This window comes from Tachypleus tridentatus, chromosome 6, assembly GCF_004210375.1.
Source record: "Tachypleus tridentatus isolate NWPU-2018 chromosome 6, ASM421037v1, whole genome shotgun sequence".
Classification (NCBI taxonomy): domain Eukaryota; kingdom Metazoa; phylum Arthropoda; class Merostomata; order Xiphosura; family Limulidae; genus Tachypleus; species Tachypleus tridentatus.
The window spans coordinates 26040602-26061128 of NC_134830.1; the positions used below are offsets into that span (position 1 = coordinate 26040602).

Consider the following 20527-nt stretch of genomic DNA (forward strand, 5'->3'; position numbering starts at 1 on the left):
GATATTTCAGTATACATTTATGTGTTTTTAACTTTTCCAAACATGGCTCATGATCTTCAGTTATTGAAATACTGTTCATAAAAAATATATAATTCACATAAAATACAACTTAAGAATATTAGTAAGCTTTTAAGAGTAGTATATTATCATCACCTAACAATCGCTTATTTCAATGATGTTTACACAGAACTGTAAAAGTTCACAAATTTTTTTTCTTCGTTAGAAGTAAAACGTAAATAACATTTGCTTATCAAGTATTACAAGTTTTACTGGATATTCTGTTTTCATATTTGGTATCTGTGTTGCACATTTATCAGCTTCATTCATTCATTATAATAGCGAAGGTATAAATTTAAGTTTTTTCTGGGTTGGCTTATAAGACTTATAACATTGTTGTTTAAAACAACGCAGTCTTTGTTTTGTTTATGAATTTTGCGAAAAACAACACGAGGAATATCTGCGCTAGCCGTCCCTGATTTAGCAGTGACAGACCAGAGTGAAAGCAGCTAGTCATTAGCACCCACCGCCAACTCTTGGGCTACTCTTTTAAAAACGAATAGTGGGATTGATCGTAACATTATAAGGCCCCCACGGCTGAAAGGGCGAACATGTTTGGAGCGAATCATATTCATCAATAAGAATCAATTCAGGTCTATTCACCTTTAAACATATAGAAATAAAGATGTATTTGTTATCTGTTTTATTATTTTTTCGTTATTCCAAACAATAAATAATTTAAATGCAGCCTGCATTTTTTAAACCTCTTTATTTATTAAAAAGCTGGAAAGCGTTTACTCGCAGTTAAACAAAAATTTAATATACCTTTTATAAAGATGCATGTTTTAATAAAATATTGGTGAACCTAACAAAACAATTAAATGTATATCATAAATTATACAAGCCGATCGCTTCGATATTATTTTTAATTATATATCAAACGGGAAAAATGTCTAGCTTTGTCTAAAAACGAACTTGGTGTATGAATACAACTGTCGCAGGTATTACGTGTATGCACCAAATGACGTAATTTATTTTACGAATGGCAATATAAGTTTACTTTGTCTAATTTTAATTTTAAATTAGATAAACCATTTATCCTTATAGTCTCTAGAAAATGAAAATTATATGAAATAATAAAATATCCAAGAAAGAGAACTCATTTCCTTAATAAATACAGTAACCTATTAGTTGAACTAAATTATACAGCAACGCTTACTAATTGTGTATACCACTAGGACTAACACAGATACACTTGTAAAACATTTTATTTATTTGTTTGTCTAAAATACACAGGATAGATGGCGCATGAATGGGTTTGTTGATTACCGAAAGTAAAGAAACGTGATCGTATCACTGCTGGTTTCAATTTGTTCAAGGATTCCTGTAACCTTAAAAGGGAAATGATAGTCAGTGCCTATCTGAAAAGAGTATTATGAAAGACCGTGTTATTGACCGGCTGTTTGAATACATCTGCTATCAGTATCTATCAATAGTAGATATTAAAAGAGAGTATACAAACAACCAAGACACACAAAAAACTACTCTGAAATTATCGATTTCCTTAGATTTAACCATATTTTGGCTATTTCCAGCCACATCGTAAGAAGGACATAGCAATATTTATTTATTATTATTATATTATTAATATTATTATAATATTTATTATCTGCTATGTAAGAGCAGAAGAATTAAAGTCAAAGAATGATTGCTTATCTCGGATGCACGGCCCGGAGTGGCCAAGCGCATTAAGGCGTTCGACTCGTAATCCGAGAGTCGCGGGTTCGAATCCTGGTCGCATCAAACATGCTCGCCCTCCCAGACGTGGGAGCATTAAATTGTGACGGTCAATCCCACGTTGGTAAAAGAGTAGCCCAAGAGTTGCGGTGGGTGGTGATGACTATCTGCCTTCCCTCTAGTCTTACACTGCTAAATTAGGGACGGCTAGCGCAGATAGCCCTCGAGTAGCTTTGCGCGAAATTCAAAAACAAACAATTATCTCGGAGTAAAACACAAAAACATCATTTCAGCAATGTCTAGAGTGTAAACTGTAAAAAAGAATGAAACACACTGTGTGCTGTAATCTGATGGTTATATCTTTTTTTTATCTTTGTCTTGTTTGGAATAAAGACAGAGTGAGAATAAGTGAGAAAATAGTATGAGTCATATGGTTCTAATTATGTTATTACGAAAGTTCTAATTAATTGGAAGATGTATATTTTTGACAGAATACTGGATCTCTTTAGAAACGTCATTGATATTCATGGTCTGTGCCAGGGTTTCTGTTAATCCCACACTGATCCAGTTCCGTAATAATGGGTATATTCTTTCTGAGTCAATATTGTAATAACTTATCATGCTTACATTGTCTGAAATAGTTTCGAAGGCGATAACAGTGATTTCAGTTAGATTCTTTGTCTAGCAAGTTTAGCAAATCTAAATCGATTGTGCATATTCTAAATTTATATGAACGTTATATGTCTCATCGCAATCCTATATCAATATCTCCTAATCACGTTGTAGACCATATGCATCATTTCAATAAACTATAACCAAGTATGATGTTTCCTATATCTACCGTATCTTAACAACACCATTGTTTCATGTGATCTAATAAAATATTAATTAGCTTCAGTATTACGTCGGCAGGTAGTTCCGTTCATATTAGTTGGAATAAAATACATGGAAAGTATGTAGGACATCGTACAAATTAATTTGCTTACTTACATAACGATGCATAGAATTCATATTAGACATGACACACAGGCAAATTAAACAGGTGAATATAAGCACAGGGACTAGAAATAACCATTATTCTGTCACTATACTTGGAAAGCACAGCAAATGAACAATTCATGGTGCTGTAACGAGAGGTTAGTTACAACTAAAGCACCATTTAGGTGTACTACTACACGACCACCAATCTATGTTGACTATGTACAGTTCTTGTTACCTTTGTTACTAGCAGATTGGCTAAAATGTTCATTGCGGCCATTAATGTCGTATCTGGCCATTAAGATTCTCTGACCTCACCCATGTTGACTGCTAATTATGGGAGTTTTCTAAAGATCACATTAAAACCTAGAAACCCTTCCTACGTGCTACAATATTCAGTACTATTATATGGCCTGGCTTGGCCAAGTGGGTTAAGGCGTTCGACTCGTAATCTGAGGGTCGCGGGTTCGAATCCCCGTCACGCCAAACATGCTCGCCCTTTCAGCCGTGGGGGCGTTATAATATGACGATCAATCCCACAATTCGTTGGTAAAAGAGTAGCCCAAGAGTAGGCGGTGGGTGGTGATGACTAGCTGCCCTCCCTCTAGTCTCACACTTCTAAATTAGGGACGGCTAGCGCAGATAGCCCACGAGTAGCTTTGAGCGAAATTAAAAAACAAACAAACAGTACTATTATATTATCATGATTTATGCAGTAATAAAATATTGACGGCGAGAAACAGTTACCATAATGTTACTTCATTTCTAGAAATTATGGGATATATTAAAAAGATTATTATGCTTGTTTGTTTATTTTTATTAAGATCGTGCAAATCTACACGAGGGCTAACAGGGCTAGCCGTCCCTACTTTAGCAGAATAATAATAAGATGGTTGACCGTTCCATTATAACGTCCGCACGGCTTAAAAGGCAAGCATGTTTGGCGGAACGGGATTCGAACTCTCGATCCTCAGACTGCGAGCACCCTATGCCCCTGGGGATGTCTGGCTGATTCTTATGCATGTGTGCTAGATATTGGCGCACCTTTTACATGGTTCGCCCTATAAGTTCTCAAGTGCTCTATGTTATCACACTGTATATAGTAATGCGCATTACTTAGATAATAATTTTACAAGTAAAATGTTCATCCATACCATTACGATAAATAAATTGTCATTTAACAACAATCAAAACGAAGTAGGTATATAGCACATATATACGTTATACTTTTTAATCACTTAATTTGCATGTAAGTTTTATATATATATATATATATATATGAAACAGTTTCTAAGATGTTATTCATTTCTAACGATTTGTTCCAAATTATTCTACATTTATTCCAATAATATGATTCTCGACGAAAGTAATTTTATCAAAAAACTGAAAAAAAAAATAAATAACGAAAAACAATTGGAATCTCAAATATAGAGTACAGTATATAGAGAGTACTGTATATATATATATATATGCTGGCTGATTTCATTTTAATTCAGGATTAGGCCTTCTTGTAATGTCTAGAGAAATGAAATTAGTTGTGATAACTCACACCTAAATGCTTCCGTTGGAGAAGCCAGATTAATTATTTAAAGAGGAGTTCCTGCTTTTACGTCCATGGTCGTCAACTGACTTTTATGTCTGATAATTGAATGTGTTTGAATTCCTTGACGCATTTCGGAGTTACTATGTACAGACAGAAGGCTACCAAGCAATACTCACTATTACAGCGTGCTTGATCTCTGATTAACGGTATCGAAAAAGAAAACTGGTGCGTTTATCAAAACGAAATAGGATTAGCTCCTACTACTTAACGAATGATATACACAGTTCGTAACGAAATAGGATTAGCTCCTACTACTTAACGAATGATATACACAGTTCGTAACGAAATAGGATTAGCTCCTACTACTTAACGAATGATATACACAGTTCGTAACGAAATAGGATTAGCTCCTACTACTTAACGAATGATATACACAGTTCGTAACGAAATAGGATTAGCTCCTACTACTTAACGAATGATATACACAGTTCGTGACAAAAAAATATGTAAAATCAATTAAAACTTAATTGAAATATTTCCAGATTGACAAACTAATGAAACCTTTTTTTAAACTTATGTATATGTTTTAAAACTTTGATTTGCAAAACTAACCCATGCCAACGAATGATATGTTTTACCGCAATAATTTATGAAACTTACTTTACTAAAGAATTATACGCATTACTCTATAATTTGAGAGCATAATTTCTGACGATGAATCATATATTTGAGTGCTTTGAGTTGGGTAACTTACTTATTATATTTCTTTTTTTTTTATTTTTCGTAACCGAAACAGTTTTTATGGACCAGTGACGAAAATATCATATGAATTCTCTTTTAACTTCGATTACATGCTGTAATCTGAGATACAATGCATTGTGTTTCAGGCGTCGAGAACTTTTTATATGACAACAGTGTTACTTGTTCTTACGCGTGCTTGTGTATCTAAACGATCTACATGAATTTGAATCATATTGCACAAGTCAGATAAAAAACTCACCAAATATGCACTAAAATAAGTAGTTGCATGGAATACTATTTTGGAAGAACGTTGCGCCAATGAAACATTGTTGACGTAGCTGTTCATGTTAACCGCTTTTATTTGTATTGTGCATAATTTATCCAAGTATAATAGCTTTTGAACCAAACTAATGGTATTTACAGATTTTTAAATAACAAATATTTGTACAGCTGTTTTTGTGACATCACAACATGGAAAACTATCGTCTGACTCTTCAATAACAAGAGTGGCTTTACGTGATTTCTTTCTTTGTTTGTTTGAATTTTGCGCAAAGCTACTCGAGGGCTATCTGCGCTAGTCGTCCGTAGTTTAGCAGTGTAAGACTAGAGGAAAAACAGCTATTCATCACCACCCACCGCCAACTCTTGGGCTACTATTTTACCAATGAATACCGCTATTGACCGTCATATTATAGCGCCCTCACAGCAGAAAGGGCGAGTATTTGGGGTGTGACGGGGATTCGAACCCGCGACCCTGAGGTTACGAGTCGAATGCCCTAACCACATGGCCATGCCATGCCAACGTGATTTGAATCGTAGCAACACAGCACTTTCTCCTATAGGGAGTTGGATAGTTGCAACTCTACTCACCCTTTGTTTTGAAACAGATCAGATCATTAGCCAGAGGATGAATTTTAATGTAGTACAGCTGCATTACTTTCTTCTGCAGTTAGAGGTTATTAATGGCGTAGGGTATAGGCTAAACCGTTACGTTAAATAAAATATTAGACGAAAACTTTGAAACAAATAACATCAACAACGATGATCGTTACGCTCTACTTTTTCTTCGTAATAAAGAAGAATAATTCTGCTTTTAGACCTGTTCGTTTGTTTTGAATTTCGCACAAAGCTATATGAAGGCTATGTGCGATAGCCGTACCTAATTTAGCAATGTAAGACTAAAGGTAAGGGAGCTAGTCATCACCACCCACAACCAACTGTTGGAATACTCCTTTACCAATGAATAGTGGAATTGACCTTAAAATTATAACGTACCCATGGCTGAAAGAGCGAGTGTGTTTGGTGTGACGGAGATTCGAACCCACGACCCTCAGATTACAAGTCGATCACCCTAACTACCTGGCCATGCCGAGCCAAACAGAGTAAGTAGCCATTCCTTATTTCCATATTTGTTGCAGGTATACACTGGGAGTTGTTTGAATTAAAGGAACAGAAATTATTAAAACAATCGTTTTCTTCTTTTGTAACTTTAGATCTATCTTGTTAAAGGTGTTTATATTTTGTTTCTTTTGCACTGTTAAGGGTAATGCTACAATGTTTGAACTGTTTTATATATAGAATGTAACATAATTTCTTAGGGATTTTTCTCAACGTTTCAATCTAATATATTTACATTCCGTTGTTAATGTTATCTAACCACACTGAAAGAAATAAGTGCATTACGTACGATACTTGCAATTCTTTCAGATACACGTTTCATCCGTGTTCCATAAATAAGTAATCTTACCAACATGTACGATCCAGTTAACTACAAGTATATGCCACAATCTTTTCAAGCTACCAGACTAGCTTTTACCACTAATGAAGGAGTGAGTTTAAAAAATCATTCGTTCGAACCAATAAAACATGGTCCAAAAGTGTGCTGTTTTTATATTAGAGAGAAGTGTTGCACACATTCCCTTCGCACTTACAAATAAAAACAATTTCATTTAGTATAATAAAAACAGAATGTGAAAGAATTTGAATGCTCTGATGATAGGAATGCAGTCAAGTTTCCAATATCTATTAAGCCCACAACACAATAGAATAGTTTTTATTTCTTCCCCCAAAAAACGCAAAATAAAGCTGACAGTTATAAGGTAAGAGTGCAAATGCTCGTATACAAAATGTATAATGTACCTATTAACTGTCACTTCAAATAATATGCATTAGCTATAAAAGTCAGACCATAAGATAATGAGTGTTCCTTAGAAGTTCTATCATACCATAATGTATCAAAAGATAAAAACTACAACGTCTCTACAGAAAGCAAATATATACATAGGGCAATTCAGGTTGAAAAGCTTTTCTAACCTCCTGGCTGATGTTGGTTGTATAACATACCTGCCATTATCAAACGTGTGCATCGCTCTGTAACTACTGCGAATCTTTATTATTTATTTTTCAGCATGAAGCGTAAAAGATACGATAAAATACGTTAGTTTAGCATTAGAATTATTGTAAAAACTTAGCATATTGGTAAACTAAAACTATAGACAGAGTATATAAATTGTTTCAAAAATGCTACAGTTTACAAACTTAGCATACAAAATGTTTAACTTTCTTTATGCAAAGGCTATATGTATTTATATAATTACTTACAATAAGGCTTAAGTTAACAGTAAGTTAAACCTAGCTAGACAATTCATCAAATTTAGATATTTCATTACAAGCTTTTTGTCAACAACTCTTAGAGCTCGCTGAAGAGACAATAACAGTCATCTCTTTTAGAGGAATATAAGTAGATTGTTCCTTGAATTTTACCCAAAGTTTGTATGTAGTCGTACTCAATTTATAATGAGTCAATGCCACTTACCGCAAACTTCTGGGCTTCTTTTTACCATCCAAAAAGTGGGATTGACAGTTAGATCATAACATTCGCGTGGCTGACAGGAGGAATACGTTTGATGGCGGGATTCGAGCCTGCGGCCCACAAATTGAGAGTCAAGCATCCTAATCATCAGGCCATGCCAAGCTATGTATATAAATAGACATAAACGCTTTTAGTTTATCCTGAATCGGCTACAAAGATAGCACAGTTCATATTTTACCAACATTTCGTATGCGTTAAACTGTATAAATATTCAAAGATAGTGTTATAAACATCACTCACGATTCTTCAGTAGTCGTTTATATACTGCTAAGCTAGAAATGTATGAAGTTCTATATAGATTTAACATTTAAGATTATGTAGACCAGACCAACACATTTAACTTGTATTTTACTATAAAATTAAGTACGAGTTACGTGTGCTTTGAGCCTGAAATTATCATTTTGATCTAAAACAATTACCCTGCTAACTAAAACTGCTTTATCATGATGCCAAGAACGTCTTTACTTAAGATCTCTCGATGTTCATGAGCATTTAGGAGTGCAGATAATTTAATAACCATAATGTTACGTTCATCTAAATCTTTAAAACCTAGCCCAAAATAGCTATGATTTGGCCATTATTCACAAGCACTTTCAAAATGGATAAAGTGCGCCCAATGCATCCCATAAATTGCCAACATTCGTTGAATTTTCTTATTTACAGGTTATATTCCAAACAAAGCAATGGAGATAATAATTTTGAAAGCTGTACAATTTGCATGTTAAAAGCCCTTTCGAAATATAAATAATTACTATAAGCCTTCATATAATAATGGTTTATTTATAGACAAAACACCATGCAAAACACTCAAATATTTATTTTATCCGCGTACATTTCTGTTGTTATAGTCTAATTCACATTGTTTTGGCTCTTGTAACAGCTCTATACAACTAATTTATTTCTTTGGTTTGAATTTATTATAATTTAAACTTCTGTACAAAATGAGTATACTGTTAAACTTTTTTGAAAAGTAAAAGGGCATGTCTGTGGATCTGTACTTCTGCGTGTGTGTGACTGCCATAACCCCAAAAAAGAAAAATTTAAAGACCTGAAATTGTGCACCCATAACAAGTAAACCCTGAGGAAGTGCATCTATGTATTATTATTTATGTATGCGGGCATGTACAAGCGTACCTTTTCCTGAGGCAAGTTAGCGAAAACCCACATAGAAATTTTATGTGATTGCTATGGCACCAACAGCAAAGAATCTTGAAACTTGAAATTTTGCTCCACGCTAAGTGAACCGTGAGTGTTTTCACCTGGGTATTATTACTTATCTATGTACATACGCGCGCGTCTTTTTTTTTTTTATGAAAAACGACACACAAAAGAAATGTGACTCCCACAGCTTCAAGAGAAAAACGTCTAGACATATAAAATTTTGCAGCCTTGCTAAGTGCACCCTGAGGATTGCACCTGGGTATTATTACTTATTTTATTCCCGTGCGTGTGCTCAAGCACATGTTTTTAATGAGGAACGTTAGCCTAGTTATTAGTAGAAATCACAAAAAGCCATAGAAACATACATGCACGTTCAAGAGGAAATAACCCAGAAACCTTAACGTTTGCACTAATACCAAGTACACCCTGAGGAACTGGCCCAACATGGTCCATTCGTAGCTTGATGGTCGCGGGTTTGAATCTCTGTTACACAAAACATGCTCGCTCTTTTAGCTGTGGGAGCATTATATTGTGACAGTCAATTCCACTATTCGTTGGTAAAAAGTATTTCAAGTGTTGGCGGTGGTTGGTAATGATTAGTTGCCCTCCCTTTAGTCTTACACTGATAAATTAGAGGCAGATAGCACAGATAGCTCTCGTGTAGCCTGGTGTGAAATTCAAAACAAACAAATACTTATCTAAGTGCATGCATGCAACATTTTGTGTGAAGAGCACATAAAGAAGTGGGCCCGACATGGCAAAGCGTGTTAAGGCATGTGACTCGTAATCCGAGGGTCGCGGGCTCATATCCCCGTTGCGCCAAACATGCTCGCTCTTTCTGCCTTGGAGGCGTGATAATTTTACGGTCGGTTCCACTATTTGTCACTAAAAGAGTAGCCCAAGAGTTGGCGGTGGGCGGTGATGACTAGCTACCTTCCCTCTAGTCATACACTGCTAAATTAGGGACGGCTAGCGCATATAGTCCTCGAGTAGCTTTGCGCGAAATTCAAAAACAAACAAACAAAAAACAAACATAAAGAAGAAATATTTAATGGATAATAGTTATTTATTAAAAATATTTAAATATTTTCAGTTTATAATGAAATAACTTATTTAAAATATTAAATCTTTTTAATGAGGAGAGCTAGCAAAAACCACATAGTAAAGAAGTAGTTACTTTAATTACAAATAAAAGTTACAGATAGACAGATATGTAAGTATGCACTAAAACTACTATTTTAACATCTGTACTAGGCCTGGCATGGCCAGGTGGTTAAGACACTCGACTCGTAATCCAAGAGTCCCGTGTTCTAATCTCCGTTATACCAAACATGCTATCCCTTTCAGCCGTGAGGGCGTTATAATGTACGATCAATCCTACTATTCGTTGATAAAAGTGTAGCCCAAGAGTCGGTGGTGGGTGGTGATGACTAGTTATCTTCCCTCTAGTCTTATACTGCTAAATTAGGGACGGCTAGCGCAGAGAGCCCTCGAGTAGCTATGCGCGAAATTCAAAACAAACAAACAAAACATCTGCACTAAATAATACAGTTTGCTACAACTAAATATGATAAATGAGTGACTTACTACTTTTACCCCAGTGGCATACCTGCATATCTGCGGAATTAGAACACTAGAAACCGGATTTCGACACCCGTGTTAGGTAAAGCACAGATAGCCCATTGAGTAGCTTAGTGCTTGACTAAAAACAAATAAATAAAAGACTTACTAGTTATTCATCCGTTAGAAATCTATACAGGCGTTTATCGCCTCCAAACGCACACAAATCTTACGAAAGTATGAAATACATAACTTCTTTCAATGTTCTCTAGGACAATATTTCACAACTCATGCATAACCCTACGTTACTATTTAAAATAACAGAGCTTTCAGACTGTCCAGAATGAAACATGTTATTTCTATAAAACGTTCACGATACAAACAAACTTACATCTGTTTAACATTACTTCACGGTAAGAAAGATCCTTTGACATATTGATGTCACCAAACCTTAACACACATTTACTAACATGTGGCTCTTTAAAGATAAAAAAGTTATAAAAGACCAGATCTGGATTGACGATGCGATTTGTAGTGCATTGCAATGTAGTGTTAAACTAAATAGTGTAAAACTAAAGTATCAGATATAAAGTCAGTCAGTGAGAGACTTGGAGGAAAAATCCCATAGGATTATTTGGCATTACTATGTTGTTAGCCCATTAACCAAATGATTAAAGTTTTAATAGCAATTCAGTGTTTGTAACAGAAAACAACAGTTACTAAAATAATTGTATAATAATGAACTTTAATTAATATCCACCTTACAAAATTCACCTCACAGTTGTCTTTATTTTAGAAATTATACAAAAAGTAAATCAGTCGTGCACTTCACTCACAGTTTAAAACTAATTTTCAATATACAAATCAAGACTTGTAAAGTGTCACATATTAAAGAATATTTAAATGTTTATTTATATGAAGGTTTAACCAAAACAAGTTTTCTTTGTTTGTACAAAAGAGACAAATAACCTATAAATTATATTGTAGTATCTTTCAAGTTTCTTATCACTGAAGACAACGCAATTTTCCTTCCCAATTTATAAATCCTGCATGTTTACAACACAAATAAGCTGTTAACTCCATTATACTAACTTCAGTGTAAAACTTACAAACTTGCCATTTAAATATAACTCGTAAAGTTACATCCATAGTTTACCTTCTTGAAGGTACAATCATTTAGGCACGTACAGAAATACCAGTATGGTCCATTTTATAGATTGGACAGTTTATATACGACAGCATAATATCCTGTAGATTAAATCACTCTTCATACAAGTTAGTGTACAATCTTTGATATACTTCTGTTATTACTTGTTAAAGTCAGTCCATTCATAACAAAATAAAAGTTCTATTCTACGTAAGCGTGTGACACTTACAATATATTTATGGAAAACTTTTATCAAAATAAAAGTTAACTGTAAAACATTGTTGCCCTCTACGTATTTATAACATATTTAATATTAACGAGACAACTTTTATTAAAGTAAATGCCAGTAATAATAATACAACATCACTATCATGGTTTGTTTTCAATTTCTTACAAACAAACACGAGGATTATCTTCGCTAAACGTCTCTAATTTAGCAGTGAAAGACTAGAGGGAAGGCAGCTAGTCATTAGTACCCACCGCCAACTCTTGGGCTACTCTTTTCCAACGAATTATGGGGTTGATAGTTATATTATAACGTCCACACGATTGAAAGGGCGAGCATGTTTGGTGTGACAAACAAATAAACTATACTGTTTAAAGCGCTTGATATTCCAAAAAACAAACTCTTTGAAAGCAGTTAATTATTTATTTCAGAGGCGTGTTACTGAGCCAAATTCATTAAATATGTGACAAGAACCGAGGCTACCTGAGTGTTAAATGAACGCTACCTTTACGTGGGATTTCTAAATTCTAACGTTCAAGAGATCAAGTGAACCTTGAATGAACGAGTACATCAATATTTTAAATATGCCTTACATTAAAAGAGTACAACACAAAGCATTTTAACACATATACTTTGTTCCTTTTATATGCTTATTGAAGCCTGTTTAAGGCAGTTTTAAACGAATGCATTTCAAGAAATGGTTAAACGTGGTTTTGTTTATATTAGAAATCTGTTCTCTGTGTCATAAATATATTATTAATATTTAAATTTAATTAAATAGGTTCGATAGATTTCAGTGCACAACATTTTGTACCTTCAGTTAGTCAACATAGCGGGAATGATATCATGTATATTGTAATGACAATCAAGCCCAATAAAACTTTGTAATACAGAACTAGTTTTTACTACACGTTTTTAATTGGAACTACTTTGTCGTATATGCTCTTTATAATTATGAGTTATATGGCATAATGTGAAACCAGGGTTTTAGTTTAACATGTCTGCAAACTGAAAGTCGTATTCCCTCTGCCAGTTTTCTTCCCCTCTAATGCTAGAACGATGATTAAAAAATGTTTGTTTGTTTTATTTTTCGTCATGAGTTACGTGTAACTTCTATAGCTCAAGCTTAGCATTAATTTGTCTAAGTTTATTACGGTTTTGAGAAACGTTCTCAGTATGTTTAGAAGTTTATTGTTATTAGTTTTTCAGAATCCATAAGATGAACGTTAAGTCCAACTTATGCTAGTAACTCTGCAACGACATCTGGTGAATGCTTAGAGGTAATTTGTTAAGCTTTAACAGCAACACGAATGAGTTTCGACAACATAAATATTCAACAGGAGATGAGAATGAGTTAATGGGCAGATTCAAGACGTGGTGTGTACATCATCCACCCATGTGGTCTATGATAACTAAATACGCATCAGTTGATATATATACAAGGGTTCTCAGAAGGAGCACCATTTCACACACTTGACAACCTTACTTATTTCAAAGTTGTTACTCACATAAAGGAAGATCATTTGTCAATCGATAAAGTAAATAATGACAAGAAATCTCTATTCTTAAGATATGCTTCAAACGGAAACATTTATTCCTTATTTCATGATAGTAAAATAATTCATAGTCATCTGGGTTTTTTGTCCGCTGAAAACATAAACATTTTCTTCGAACTTATTTCCATAAAATAATGAATACTCAATTATTATCAATGTATTCACGATAAATATTTTTAATATAATTGTTTATGAAAATTTTAAGAATGTATTTTTTATAGTTTTTATAGTTCAACACTTACTAAAACATTCGAGAAACTATAGTAAAAAAAACACACCTAGTATGCAAACCAGTAAACGTTGAATTTAAATATGTATATGTGTGTTTGTGTGTGGGTGTGTATAACTCGTAAAGTTACATCCATAGTCTAACTTCTTGAAGGTGCAATCATTTAGGCACGAACGAAAATACCACTATTGTCCATATTTAAATATGTATATGTGTGGCTGTGTATGTATATACATCTACATATATAATTTGCATAACTAATACGTATACACGTTTCGTCAAAGATTTTGTTTTGTTCCTTGATTCATAACCTGCGCTAGTACAGCGGTAAAAGTCTACGTATTTACAACACTAAAATCAGGAGTTCAACCCCCATCAGTGGCTCAGCAGATAGCCTGATGTGGCTTTGTTATAAGAAAAACACACACACTGTTTTATTCATTTGATATAAACATTTACGAAACATATTTGATTAATGTTTAAATAATTAGTTACGTGTGTAACATAAGCAGTTAATGATAGGCACTATGTTATAGAAAAAGAACACACACTTCCTGAATGACATACGAATAACTGATCCAGCTAAAATGTTTTGCAAAATATTGTTGAAAATATGTCACAGCACAGGCAACTTACGTTAGAAAATAAAAAATAAGGAGCACTGAATTTTTAGAACATCAGTGCTTTGAGCATATTGCACACAAACTAAGAAATATACAAAGTTATACAATAATAACTCGTGAAAATGCGATTCTGTGGTGCTTATTGCTGTTAATGCTCATATACTCTAAAATGTGTGGAACTGTTTTCAAATTGAAATATTTTTAAGTTAGTATTTAGTGAGTACAGATATAGAAATCAATATTTCAAAGTTCGAATCCCCAGAGTTTCGTTGGAAATAGTCTGAAGCTTTCCATCTGAATAACACACGTTCACCTGAATTCTTACTGGAAGTTCGACACAGTTTTATTGATTTACGTTCTTCAGTGAGAAAATAAACGTTAATTTCTTTCTTCAAGTACTTTTATAATTGTAATATATGTGTGTGTGTGTATATATGTATATACATGTTGAACACGGTCTTGAAGAGGTAACACATTATGCTAGTACTGTAGTAAGCACAATTATAATGATTGTATAAGATATATTACCATATTTCAACAGTGTGTCTTCTTCAGGTATGGTACAAAACTAAGCACACAATTTTATATACAAAAACAAAGATTCGTAGAAATGTTAGATTTATAGATCAAAGGAACCTTGTATTCCCACGAGTCGAAGTCTTTGTACTTACAAATCTTTATTAATTTACTACTAAATCTTTTGGGATTTTGTAACAAAAATAACGAGATTTTCAGTGGCATTTAATAAGGTAAAGTTATTCGTGTATCAATTTCATCTATAGAATCATAGTTAAAATCAGTAGCTCAAATTTCAGTTATTTCCTATGAAAAAAATCTTTCTTTACAGCCTTTCAGTTGTTTATTTATTTAATGCCTCATTAATAAGTCCTTGAGGAAGAAGCTAAACACTTTATGAAGCAAGAAATACCCTGAAGTTAAAATTACACTAAATACAAATGACAGGAAAATATGCTGTTTAACAGAGATTAATTTGATCTCCTGGAAGCTAAAAGTAGAGAAATATTTAAATGATTAGCAGAGTAAAAGTGTAAGGATTTAGATCTCATAAAATCATGATGTTTCAAATTTCTTCATTTCTAAAATTGTCTATCTAAACTTTATTTAATATTAAATTATTTATCAATCAAAAACACTCAATGAATACTTCCATCTTCATCAGTCAGCTGCACCAGATGAGCTCAGTGTGGGAACTTTAAAGTTTTAATTAGATCAGCTATATTTGTGGCAGACTTCACTATGTTCTCCCGGTATCATCAAAGGAATGTTGTTAGTGATTACCTAAATAAGAGGAAGTGCTTCTGATCTAATAACAAAAGAAAATCCAACCTCGCGTATTTAAACTTAGTTGCCGGTGAGGAAGAATGTAGTCATAATTAGCGCAATATCTTCTTGTTAGAGCGTTTGTTCTCTAGCTTAAAAATATACATACATATATTTGTAACAAATAATAAAATTTGCTTGGACAGCATATGTGCACGTGAAATTGAAATGAACTGTGTTAATAAGATATTAAACTTCAAATAGTAATTCAATATTGTTTAAATATATTGGAACATTCGCCCAAGTTTTAATACTAAAGTAATTTACGTTCCATAAAATATCATCCTTTTATTTACTTCTGTTTATTCAGTTTGTAAATTGATAGCTCTTTATTAAATGTATGATATTATTTTGTGATTTTTCACAATATCTTAGTTGAGTTCCTTATCTAACAGGACCTACCTAATTTAGTTTCCATTACATATAACACTCGAAAATAGTTGAATTTCGTTAATATATTCACAAAGTAACTCGTAATTTGACAATCGTTATTGCAAGTGATATGAGTAAAAACGTTGAAACAAATAAAAAAATGATTATTCTTTTCTACTCCTGTGCATAGGAGTACGTAAGTTTCACTTACTGGTTTTGTGTCCAGTGACTCTTGTGATAAACCATACTATTATGTTTGTTTGTTTAGAATAAAGCACAAAGCTACACAATGGGCTATCTGTGCTTTCTCCACCACGGGTATCGAAACCCGGTTTTTAGTGTGTAAGTCCGCAGACATACCACTGTACCACTGGGGGGGACATACTATTATGACACAAATGTTTCCATAGAAGACTGAAATCCATATGAATCATTCGTTTCCTTGATTCGTAAATATATTGAGGTATGTATGTGTACAAGTATTGAAATAACGTGTAAGAGAAACTGGTAATTAAATACAACAACAGACAGGTGAGTAGCAATTTTTCATTCCTGTCAGACTGTTAATAGTACGCTTCATAGATTTAATAACTCCTTTTTGTAGCCCTCCACTTGTGGCACAGCGGGATGTCTGCGACCTCCCACCGCTAGGAACCAGGTTTCAATACCCTTGGTGGGCAGAGCACAGATAGCCCATTATGAAGCTTTGTGCTTAATTCCAAAAACAAATTTTTTCCAGCAAAAAGAAACAAAATATACACTCTAGAGTATAAAAAATTAAACTCTTTTAACTGTCAAATACAACTTAATTGTGTAAACACTAATTAACGAGTTAAAGACTTCCCTCCCAAAAAATATATTTTTGCTTTGTGATATAAATATGTTAAGTCGTTGTTTAAAACGCATAACCTTTGTAAAATAATGTGTCAAAACTATACAAGGACTTTTCTCTGAATTAAATACTTTTATTTTCAAGTTTTCGGCCAGCTGGTTAAGGCACTTGACTCGTAACCTGAGAGTCGAGGGTTCGAATCTCCGTCACACCAATTATGTTCGCTCTTTCGGCTCTGAGACGATATAATGTAACGGTCAATCCCAAGAGTTGGCGGTTGGTGGTGATGACTAGCTCTCTTCCTTCTGGTCTTTCACTGCTAAATTAGGGGCAGGTAGAGCAGATAGTCCACGTGAGGCTTTGAGCGAAATTTAAAATCAAAGAAACATTTTAGGTTTCCTTTTTGGCTAAGTCACTCTAAAAAATTCACTTCGATGATTTTTTAACGTTACGATAAATACTAGGAAGTAAAAATAATAAAATAGTAATAATCTATGTCAGATATACTAAACCTTTGTTTACATTTATAATCACGTAATACCCTGAAACTTAAACAGTCAGTTCACCATATAAGTCGAAAGTTCCTTGCAGAAAAATAAAAATGGATTTGCTAATGATAAAAACAGAGCCGTGCTTAGACGTTTTTTCTCTCTTTATGGATTTAGGTCAATGTATGTATTTTCGAGCACAAAGTGAAAACATTTTTTTTTTTTTTAGTTTTGTCATAACTTGGGCAAAGTGATCGATTCAGATGATGATTAATTTTTTTAGAAAAATAATTACTCCGAAAGATTGCTGAACACCATTTGGAAGAGTCACCGGTATTAACCACTCGCGCTACTAAACAGTAGTGTGTTATCTGTCAGTCACTTTCTACAGAATAAAATGGCGTAATATAAAAAACACTAAACGTTGCAATTTGTACTGTCGTAACGTCAGTAAATCTTGCACATGAAATGAATCATGAAAAGAATTGATAGCTACTCCATGGACAAATGAAGATTTCGGTAATTTGTAATGTCTGTAAAAAAATGGCTAGTGATATATTTTTTACAAATCCACGATTTGTTTGTTTGTTTTGAATTTTGTGAAAAACAACACGAGGAATATCTGCGCTAGCCGTCCCTAATTTAGCAGTATAAGACTAGAGGAAAGGCACCTAGTCATCACCACCCACCGCCAACTCTTGGGCTATACTTTTATCAACGAATATTGGGATTGACCGTCACATTATAACGCTCTTACATCTGAAAGGGCGAGCATATTTGGTGTGACAGGGATTCTAACCCGTAACCCTCAGATTACGAGTTGAGTGCTTTAACTACCTGGCCATACCAAGCCTACATCTCTACTAATCTATAATTGTATTGTTTATAGTGTATAATACAGATACTTAAAAATTTTGAAATTTCCTTTCTTGTATAAAATATTTTGAAATTCGCAACGTCATCAATTGATTTGTAAATATTCATTTTTTTTAGATAGTAATGTTTCGTTGTTATCTTTCACGCCTGTGTTGCAGAAAAGCTCATATAAGAATTACAATTCTGGTGAAGTTGTTTGTAATCTAATCAAAATATAGTGATAATTCTGTATACAAAATCGTGAGGGTACATTATTAACATTTATAACGTAGATTACATTATTCACACCTTAATAATTTATTATAGTTTGTTTGTGTTTTTTTTTTACATTTTGTGTTGTCTGGCAGCATTTTGAAATAGTAACTTTTGGACTTGAAGCGACAAAGGAGAAACATCTCGAGTTCAGTAGTTAATGGGAAAGGTTTTGTAGCCCTTTATAAACTATTGGATTGTGCCAGTTACGAAAATGCTGTAGGTATAACATGTAATGAAGTTCCAGAATTATTTACACCTAGTTTTCATAGTTTTAGCAATAATAAGTGGAACTGAAACTTATATGTGTATATATATATTTTTCAAAAACTTCATAAACTAAATTCTCCGTACCCCAAACCAAGAAGTATTCTAGTCCAAGCGTAGTGACGGACAGTCTTTCAAACTTATTGATAAGTTCTCACATATATGAGCTGAAATTACTTACTCTTTCTGTTGTTAGCTCTCTTGTTTGAGTTTCCATATAGTACAGTTTATAAGTTTCATTGAGTGCACTTAGGACTTGATAAAAAACATTTTGATAAAAAAAAAACGTACAACTGTCTTTGTCTTTATTTTTCCTTCAAATTTATAATAAATTTATTGTTGAAAATGTTCTCTATCATAACCTTAAAAACGGTTTAACAGTTTTAAACATCAAATTACAGTCAGTCTTTTTTTTTTACATATCACAGCAATCATTTTCAGTTTGTTCCACTTATCTCGTGCTTTAAGTGAACTTCTTATGCATAGTTCGAGTCACAACAGTATCAATTTCAATTCTTATAATAGAGTAAAATAAGAATGTGCAGAAACAGTTTTTGGTTTGCTTAAATTTTATATATAGAAATAAAAAGCAACATAAAGCTGGACGCGAGGTTTGAGTTCTATCTGCCTGCTGGCTCTTTGGTTGGCACCAGATATATAGTTTCTATGCCATAATAACCAACTTGAATGGTTTTTCCCCAGGAAGTCTGGCTACTTTTTAGAACTTTTTTGTCAAACGTGGTAGAAATCGTTGAATTCAGTGGAAGATAAACGACTATATCATAATTTAATTTTTTTCACGACAGAAAGGTAAAAATATATGTATGTGCGTGCCTGTGTTTGAGTACGCATATAATTATACAAGAAAGAGCGTAATCATCTATATCGTTTATATATATATATATATTTGTCTCTCAGTGGTTTTCTGCCTAGTTTGTCGGCTTATATTGTTGAAATTCGTGGTTCATTATATGCAGTAGGGAAGGCGCAGCTAATTCATTGGACGGTTTTACATGTAAACTACACAATAAACAAGCACGTGTATAAACCTATACACAGAGTAATCAATCAAACGTAAATTCAAGTTGTAATCGAACAAGGCATTTAATCGTACTCAACATTATAACTTTTCATGTCGTACTAATGCACATATCTGACTTTTAAGCCATATTGACCTAAAACTTTCAGCCACTGGACAATAAAACAGTTTCATGTTCTATTATACTGCAATAACTAAAATAATATAATCACTACTGATTATACAGCTAAATTTGTAAACATATATGTAAAAACGGTTCGTTTGGGTTGAGAAATTTTTTTACGTAGAGGAGTGAACAACGTTTCGACCTTCTTCGGTCATCGTCAGGTTCACAAAGAAAGAAAGAGGTAACTGACCGGAAGCTGACCACATGTTTGAAAGGGGTTGTGTAACTGAGTGTCAGAATGTAGAGGGCGAGCTTAGATGTTTGAATATATAATTTTATATTATTTATTTTATTATTATTATTTATTATATTATTTTTTAATATAGATATAAAGGTGTTCCTTTGTATCGGTTTATTTTGGGCTTAAGTTGTTGTATAAGTAAGGCTTCTTTAATTTTGCGTTTGTTTATGTTTGGTTCTTTATTTAGTATTTGAGTGTTTTCTATGGTTATGTTGTGTTTATTTGACTTGCAGTGTTCGAAAACGTGTGAAGGTGACTTTTTATGTTCTTTAAATCTGGTTTT

The 20527-nt window shown here is 33.4% G+C and overlaps 1 protein-coding gene and 1 long non-coding RNA gene across 5 annotated transcripts in view; one reads left to right on the forward strand and one right to left on the reverse strand.

Moving 5' to 3' along the window:
- Positions 1-20527, forward strand: part of LOC143252117 (GTPase-activating Rap/Ran-GAP domain-like protein 3) — a 534261-nt gene that overhangs the window by 60557 nt on the left and 453177 nt on the right. The window lies entirely within an intron of this gene.
- The window catches only part of LOC143252118 (uncharacterized), a 99077-nt gene that overhangs the window by 40302 nt on the left and 38248 nt on the right, over positions 1-20527 (reverse strand). Inside the window, exons 1-3 of one of the 4 annotated variants that reach the window (XR_013028839.1) lie at positions 10759-10900; positions 7812-7970; positions 1282-1418 (exon numbers count right to left, since the gene is read on the reverse strand). This is a non-coding gene — a long non-coding RNA (uncharacterized LOC143252118). Of the gene's footprint in view, positions 1-1281; positions 1419-7811; positions 7971-10616; positions 10901-20527 lie in introns of those variants that run through there. The other 3 variants (XR_013028837.1, XR_013028836.1, XR_013028838.1) reach the window with 3 other exon arrangements.